Here is a 6,684-nt window from a genome sequence, read left to right as displayed (position 1 = left end):
CTGTATAATTTGAGTTCTTTTCCAAATACCAGGTCGATTGGGAGTGTTTCCCCCTTTTTTTCCTTTTAAAGGGGAGCTATCCAATCTACACAATCTCTCTACAGTTTTCATATAAATATTGGGGTCCAAGCCCACATTTAGGTGGAACTGGTACCACCACCCTGACCCATTTTTTCCAAGTCTCTAATCCAACAGTTTGTGGATCGGGGACGACGGAATACAATACTTAGCTTTCCTACGGAATTTGCAGTCGCTATATAAATGATTAAATAATAACATTAAAGGGTCACTACAGGGAAGGGGTTTTACTTACCCGGATACAGCGCCGGGATCCTCCTGATTAGAACTACCCCTCCCTCCCTCCCTCGTCACTCTCTCTTTTCTCCCCCTCCCTCCCTCCCTCCCTCGTCACTCTCTCTTTTCTCCCCCTCCCTCCCTCCCTCCCTCGTCACTCTCTCTTTTCTCCCCCTCCCTCCCTCCCTCCCTCGTCACTCTCTCTTTTCTCCCCCTCCCTCCCTCCCTCCCTCGTCACTCTCTCTTTTCTCCCCCTCCCTCCCTCCCTCCCTCGTCACTCTCTCTTTTCTCCCCCTCCCTCCCTCCCTCGTCACTCTCTCTTTTCTCCCCCTCCCTCCCTCCCTCGTCACTCTCTCTTTTCTCCCCCTCCCTCCCTCCCTCCCTCGTCACTCTCTCTTTTCTCCCCCTCCCTCCCTCCCTCGTCACTCTCTCTTTTCTCCCCCTCCCTCCCTCCCTCGTCACTCTCTCTTTTCTCCCCCTCCCTCCCTCCCTCGTCACTCTCTCTTTTCTCCCCCTCCCTCCCTCCCTCCCTCGTCACTCTCTCTTTTCTCCCCCTCCCTCCCTCCCTCCCTCCCTCGTCACTCTCTCTTTTCTCCCCCTCCCTCCCTCCCTCGTCACTCTCTCTTTTCTCCCCCTCCCTCCCTCCCTCGTCACTCTCTCTTTTCTCCCCCCCCTCCCTCCCTCCCTCGTCACTCTCTCTTTTCTCCCCCCCCTCCCTCCCTCCCTCGTCACTCTCTCTTTTCTCCCCCTCCCTCCCTCGTCACTCTCTCTTTTCTCCCCCCCCTCCCTCCCTCCCTCGTCACTCTCTCTTTTCTCCCCCCCCTCCCTCCCTCCCTCGTCACTCTCTCTTTTCTCCCCCCCCTCCCTCCCTCCCTCGTCACTCTCTCTTTTCTCCCCCCCTCCCTCCCTCCCTCGTCACTCTCTCTTTTCTCCCCTCCCTCCCTCCCTCGTCACTCTCTCTTTTCTCCCCCTCCCTCCCTCGTCTCTCTCTCTTTTCTCCCCCTCCCTCCCTCGTCTCTCTCTCTTTTCTCCCCCTCCCTCCCTCGTCTCTCTCTCTCTTCTCCCCCTCCCTCCCTCGTCTCTCTCTCTCTTCTCCCCCTCCCTCCCTCGTCTCTCTCTCTCTTCTCCCCCTCCCTCCCTCGTCTCTCTCTCTCTTCTCCCCCTCCCTCCCTCGTCTCTCTCTCTCTTCTCCCCCTCCCTCCCTCGTCTCTCTCTCTCTTCTCCCCCTCCCTCCCTCGTCTCTCTCTCTCTTCTCCCCCTCCCTCCCTCGTCTCTCTCTCTCTTCTCCCCCTCCCTCCCTCGTCTCTCTCTCTCTTCTCCCCCTCCCTCCCTCGTCTCTCTCTCTCTTCTCCCCCTCCCTCCCTCGTCTCTCTCTCTCTTCTCCCCCTCCCTCCCTCGTCTCTCTCTCTCTTCTCCCCCTCCCTCCCTCCCTCGTCTCTCTCTCTCTCTTCTCTCCCCTTCCCTCCCTCCCTCGTCTCTCTCTCTCTCTTCTCTCCCCCTCCCTCCCTCCCTCGTCTCTCTCTCTCTCTTCTCTCCCCCTCCCTCCCTCCCTCGTCTCTCTCTCTCTCTTCTCTCCCCCTCCCTCCCTCCCTCGTCTCTCTCTCTCTCTTCTCTCCCCCTCCCTCCCTCCCTCGTCTCTCTCTCTCTCTCTTCTCTCCCCCTCCCTCCCTCCCTCGTCTCTCTCTCTCTCTCTTCTCTCCCCCTCCCTCCCTCCCTCGTCTCTCTCTCTCTCTCTTTTCTCCCCCTCCCTCCCTCCCTCGTCTCTCTCTCTCTCTCTTTCTCCCCCTCCCTCCCTCCCTCGTCTCTCTCTCTCTCTCTTTTCTCCCCCTCCCTCCCTCCCTCGTCTCTCTCTCTCTCTCTTTTCTCCCCCTCCCTCCCTCCCTCGTCTCTCTCTCTCTCTCTTTTCTCCCCCTCCCTCCCTCCCTCGTCTCTCTCTCTCTCTCTTTTCTCCCCCTCCCTCCCTCCCTCGTCTCTCTCTCTCTCTCTTTTCTCCCCCTCCCTCCCTCCCTCGTCTCTCTCTCTCTCTCTTTTCTCCCCCTCCCTCCCTCCCTCGTCTCTCTCTCTCTCTCTTTTCTCCCCCTCCCTCCCTCCCTCGTCTCTCTCTCTCTCTCTTTTCTCCCCCTCCCTCCCTCCCTCGTCTCTCTCTCTCTCTCTTTTCTCCCCCTCCCTCCCTCCCTCGTCTCTCTCTCTCTCTCTTTTCTCCCCCTCCCTCCCTCCCTCGTCTCTCTCTCTCTCTCTTTTCTCCCCCTCCCTCCCTCCCTCGTCTCTCTCTCTCTCTCTTTTCTCCCCCTCCCTCCCTCCCTCGTCTCTCTCTCTCTCTCTTTTCTCCCCCTCCCTCCCTCCCTCGTCTCTCTCTCTCTCTCTTTTCTCCCCCTCCCTCCCTCCCTCGTCTCTCTCTCTCTCTCTTTTCTCCCCCTCCCTCCCTCCCTCGTCTCTCTCTCTCTCTCTTTTCTCCCCCTCCCTCCCTCCCTCGTCTCTCTCTCTCTCTCTTTTCTCCCCCTCCCTCCCTCCCTCGTCTCTCTCTCTCTCTCTTTTCTCCCCCTCCCTCCCTCCCTCGTCTCTCTCTCTCTCTCTTTTCTCCCCCTCCCTCCCTCCCTCGTCTCTCTCTCTCTCTCTTTTCTCCCCCTCCCTCCCTCCCTCGTCTCTCTCTCTCTCTCTTTTCTCCCCCTCCCTCCCTCCCTCGTCTCTCTCTCTTTTCTCCCCCTCCCTCCCTCCCTCGTCTCTCTCTCTCTCTCTTTTCTCCCCCTCCCTCCCTCCCTCGTCTCTCTCTCTCTCTCTTTTCTCCCCCTCCCTCCCTCCCTCGTCTCTCTCTCTCTCTCTTTTCTCCCCCTCCCTCCCTCCCTCGTCTCTCTCTCTCTCTCTTTTCTCCCCCTCCCTCCCTCCCTCGTCTCTCTCTCTCTCTCTTTTCTCCCCCTCCCTCCCTCCCTCGTCTCTCTCTCTCTCTCTTTTCTCCCCCTCCCTCCCTCCCTCGCTCTCTCTCTCTTTTTCTCCCCCTCCCTCCCTCCCTCGTCTCTCTCTCTCTCTCTTTTCTCCCCCTCCCTCCCTCCCTCGTCTCTCTCTCTCTCTCTTTTCTCCCCCTCCCTCCCTCCCTCCCTCTCTCTCTCTCTCTCTTTTCTCCCCCTCCCTCCCTCCCTCGTCTCTCTCTCTCTCTCTTTTCTCCCCCTCCCTCCCTCCCTCGTCTCTCTCTCTCTCTCTTTTCTCCCCCTCCCTCCCTCCCTCGTCTCTCTCTCTCTCTCTTTTCTCCCCCTCCCTCCCTCCCTCGTCTCTCTCTCTCTCTCTTTTCTCCCCCTCCCTCCCTCCCTCGTCTCTCTCTCTTTTCTCCCCCTCCCTCCCTCCCTCGTCTCTCTCTCTCTCTCTTTTCTCCCCCTCCCTCCCTCGTCTCTCTCTCTCTCTCTTTTCTCCCCCTCCCTCCCTCCCTCGTCTCTCTCTCTCTCTCTTTTCTCCCCCTCCCTCCCTCCCTCGTCTCTCTCTCTTTTCTCCCCCTCCCTCCCTCCCTCCCTCGTCTCTCTCTCTCTCTCTTTTCTCCCCCTCCCTCCCTCGTCTCTCTCTCTCTCTCTTTTCTCCCCCTCCCTCCCTCCCTCGTCTCTCTCTCTCTCTCTTTTCTCCCCCTCCCTCCCTCCCTCGTCTCTCTCTCTCTCTCTTTCTCCCCCTCCCTCCCTCCCTCGTCTCTCTCTCTCTCTCTTTTCTCCCCCTCCCTCCCTCGTCTCTCTCTCTCTCTCTTTTCTCCCCCTCCCTCCCTCCCTCCCTCGTCACTCTCTCTTTTCTCCCCCTCCCTCCCTCCCTCCCTCGTCACTCTCTCTTTTCTCCCCCTCCCTCCCTCGTCTCTCTCTCTTTCTCCCCCTCCCTCCCTCGTCTCTCTCTCTCTCTCTTTTCTCCCCCCTCCCTCCCTCGTCTCTCTCTCTTTTCTCCCCCTCCCTCCCTCGTCTCTCTCTCTCTCTCTTTTCTCCCCCTCCCTCCCTCCCTCCCTCGTCTCTCTCTCTTTTCTCCCCCTCCCTCCCTCCTCTCTCTCTCTCTCTCTTTTCTCCCCCTCCCTCCCTCCCTCGTCTCTCTCTCTCTCTCTTTTCTCCCCCTCCCTCCCTCGTCTCTCTCTCTCTCTCTTTCTCCCCCTCCCTCCCTCCCTCGTCTCTCTCTCTCTCTCTTTTCTCCCCCTCCCTCCCTCCCTCGTCTCTTCTCTCTCTCTTTTCTCCCCCTCCCTCCCTCCCTCCGTCTCTCTCTCTCTCTCTTTTCTCCCCCTCCCTCCCTCGTCTCTCTCTCTCTCTCTTTTCTCCCCCTCCCTCCCTCGTCTCTCTCTCTCTCTCTTTTCTCCCCCTCCCTCCCTCGTCTCTCTCTCTTTTCTCCCCCTCCCTCCCTCGTCTCTCTCTCTCTCTCTTTTCTCCCCCTCCCTCCCTCGTCTCTCTCTCTCTCTCTTTTCTCCCCCTCCCTCCCTCGTCTCTCTCTCTCTCTCTTTTCTCCCCCTCCCTCCCTCGTCTCTCTCTCTCTCTCTTTTCTCCCCCTCCCTCCCTCGTCTCTCTCTCTCTCTCTTTTCTCCCCCTCCCTCCCTCGTCTCTCTCTCTCTCTCTTTTCTCCCCCTCCCTCCCTCGTCTCTCTCTCTCTCTCTTTTCTCCCCCTCCCTCCCTCGTCTCTCTCTCTCTCTCTTTTCTCCCCCTCCCTCCCTCGTCTCTCTCTCTCTCTCTTTTCTCCCCCTCCCTCCCTCGTCTCTCTCTCTCTCTCTTTTCTCCCCCTCCCTCCCTCGTCTCTCTCTCTCTCTCTTTTCTCCCCCTCCCTCCCTCGTCTCTCTCTCTCTCTCTTTTCTCCCCCTCCCTCCCTCGTCTCTCTCTCTCTCTCTTTTCTCCCCCTCCCTCCCTCGTCTCTCTCTCTCTCTCTTTTCTCCCCCTCCCTCCCTCGTCTCTCTCTCTCTCTCTTTTCTCCCCCTCCCTCCCTCGTCTCTCTCTCTCTCTCTTTTCTCCCCCTCCCTCCCTCGTCTCTCTCTCTCTCTTTTCTCCCCCTCCCTCCCTCGTCTCTCTCTCTCTCTTTTCTCCCCCTCCCTCCCTCGTCTCTCTCTCTCTCTTTTCTCCCCCTCCCTCCCTCGTCTCTCTCTCTCTCTCTTTTCTCCCCCTCCCTCCCTCGTCTCTCTCTCTCTCTTTTCTCCCCCCTCCCTCCCTCGTCTCTCTCTCTCTCTCTTTTCTCCCCCTCCCTCCCTCGTCTCTCTCTCTCTCTCTTTTCTCCCCCTCCCTCCCTCGTCTCTCTCTCTCTCTCTTTTCTCCCCCTCCCTCCCTCGTCTCTCTCTCTCTCTCTTTTCTCCCCCTCCCTCCCTCGTCTCTCTCTCTCTCTCTTTTCTCCCCCTCCCTCCCTCGTCTCTCTCTCTCTCTTTTCTCCCCCTCCCTCCCTCGTCTCTCTCTCTCTCTCTTTTCTCCCCCTCCCTCCCTCGTCTCTCTCTCTCTCTCTTTTCTCCCCCTCCCTCCCTCGTCTCTCTCTCTCTCTTTTCTCCCCCTCCCTCCCTCGTCTCTCTCTCTCTCTCTTTTCTCCCCCTCCCTCCCTCGTCTCTCTCTCTCTCTTTTCTCCCCCTCCCTCCCTCGTCTCTCTCTCTCTCTCTTTTCTCCCCCTCCCTCCCTCGTCTCTCTCTCTCTCTTTTCTCCCCCTCCCTCCCTCGTCTCTCTCTCTCTCTTTTCTCCCCCTCCCTCCCTCGTCTCTCTCTCTCTCTTTTCTCCCCCTCCCTCCCTCGTCTCTCTCTCTCTCTTTTCTCCCCCTCCCTCCCTCGTCTCTCTCTCTCTCTTTTCTCCCCCTCCCTCCCTCGTCTCTCTCTCTCTCTTTTCTCCCCCTCCCTCCCTCGTCTCTCTCTCTCTCTTTTCTCCCCCTCCCTCCCTCGTCTCTCTCTCTCTCTTTTCTCCCCCTCCCTCCCTCGTCTCTCTCTCTCTCTTTTCTCCCCCTCCCTCCCTCGTCTCTCTCTCTCTCTTTTCTCCCCCTCCCTCCCTCGTCTCTCTCTCTCTCTTTTCTCCCCCTCCCTCCCTCGTCTCTCTCTCTCTCTTTTCTCCCCCTCCCTCCCTCGTCTCTCTCTCTCTCTTTTCTCCCCCTCCCTCCCTCGTCTCTCTCTCTCTCTTTTCTCCCCCTCCCTCCCTCGTCTCTCTCTCTCTCTTTTCTCCCCCTCCCTCCCTCGTCTCTCTCTCTCTCTTTTCTCCCCCTCCCTCCCTCGTCTCTCTCTCTCTCTTTTCTCCCCCTCCCTCCCTCGTCTCTCTCTCTCTCTTTTCTCCCCCTCCCTCCCTCGTCTCTCTCTCTCTCTTTTCTCCCCCTCCCTCCCTCGTCTCTCTCTCTCTCTTTTCTCCCCCTCCCTCCCTCGTCTCTCTCTCTCTCTTTTCTCCCCCTCCCTCCCTCGTCTCTCTCTCTCTCTTTTCTCCCCCTCCCTCCCTCGTCTCT

The sequence above is a fragment of the Pelobates fuscus genome, chromosome 6 (genome assembly GCF_036172605.1).
Source record: "Pelobates fuscus isolate aPelFus1 chromosome 6, aPelFus1.pri, whole genome shotgun sequence".
In the NCBI taxonomy this organism is placed as follows: Eukaryota; Metazoa; Chordata; class Amphibia; order Anura; family Pelobatidae; genus Pelobates; species Pelobates fuscus.
This window is presented reverse-complemented; position numbering follows the sequence as displayed.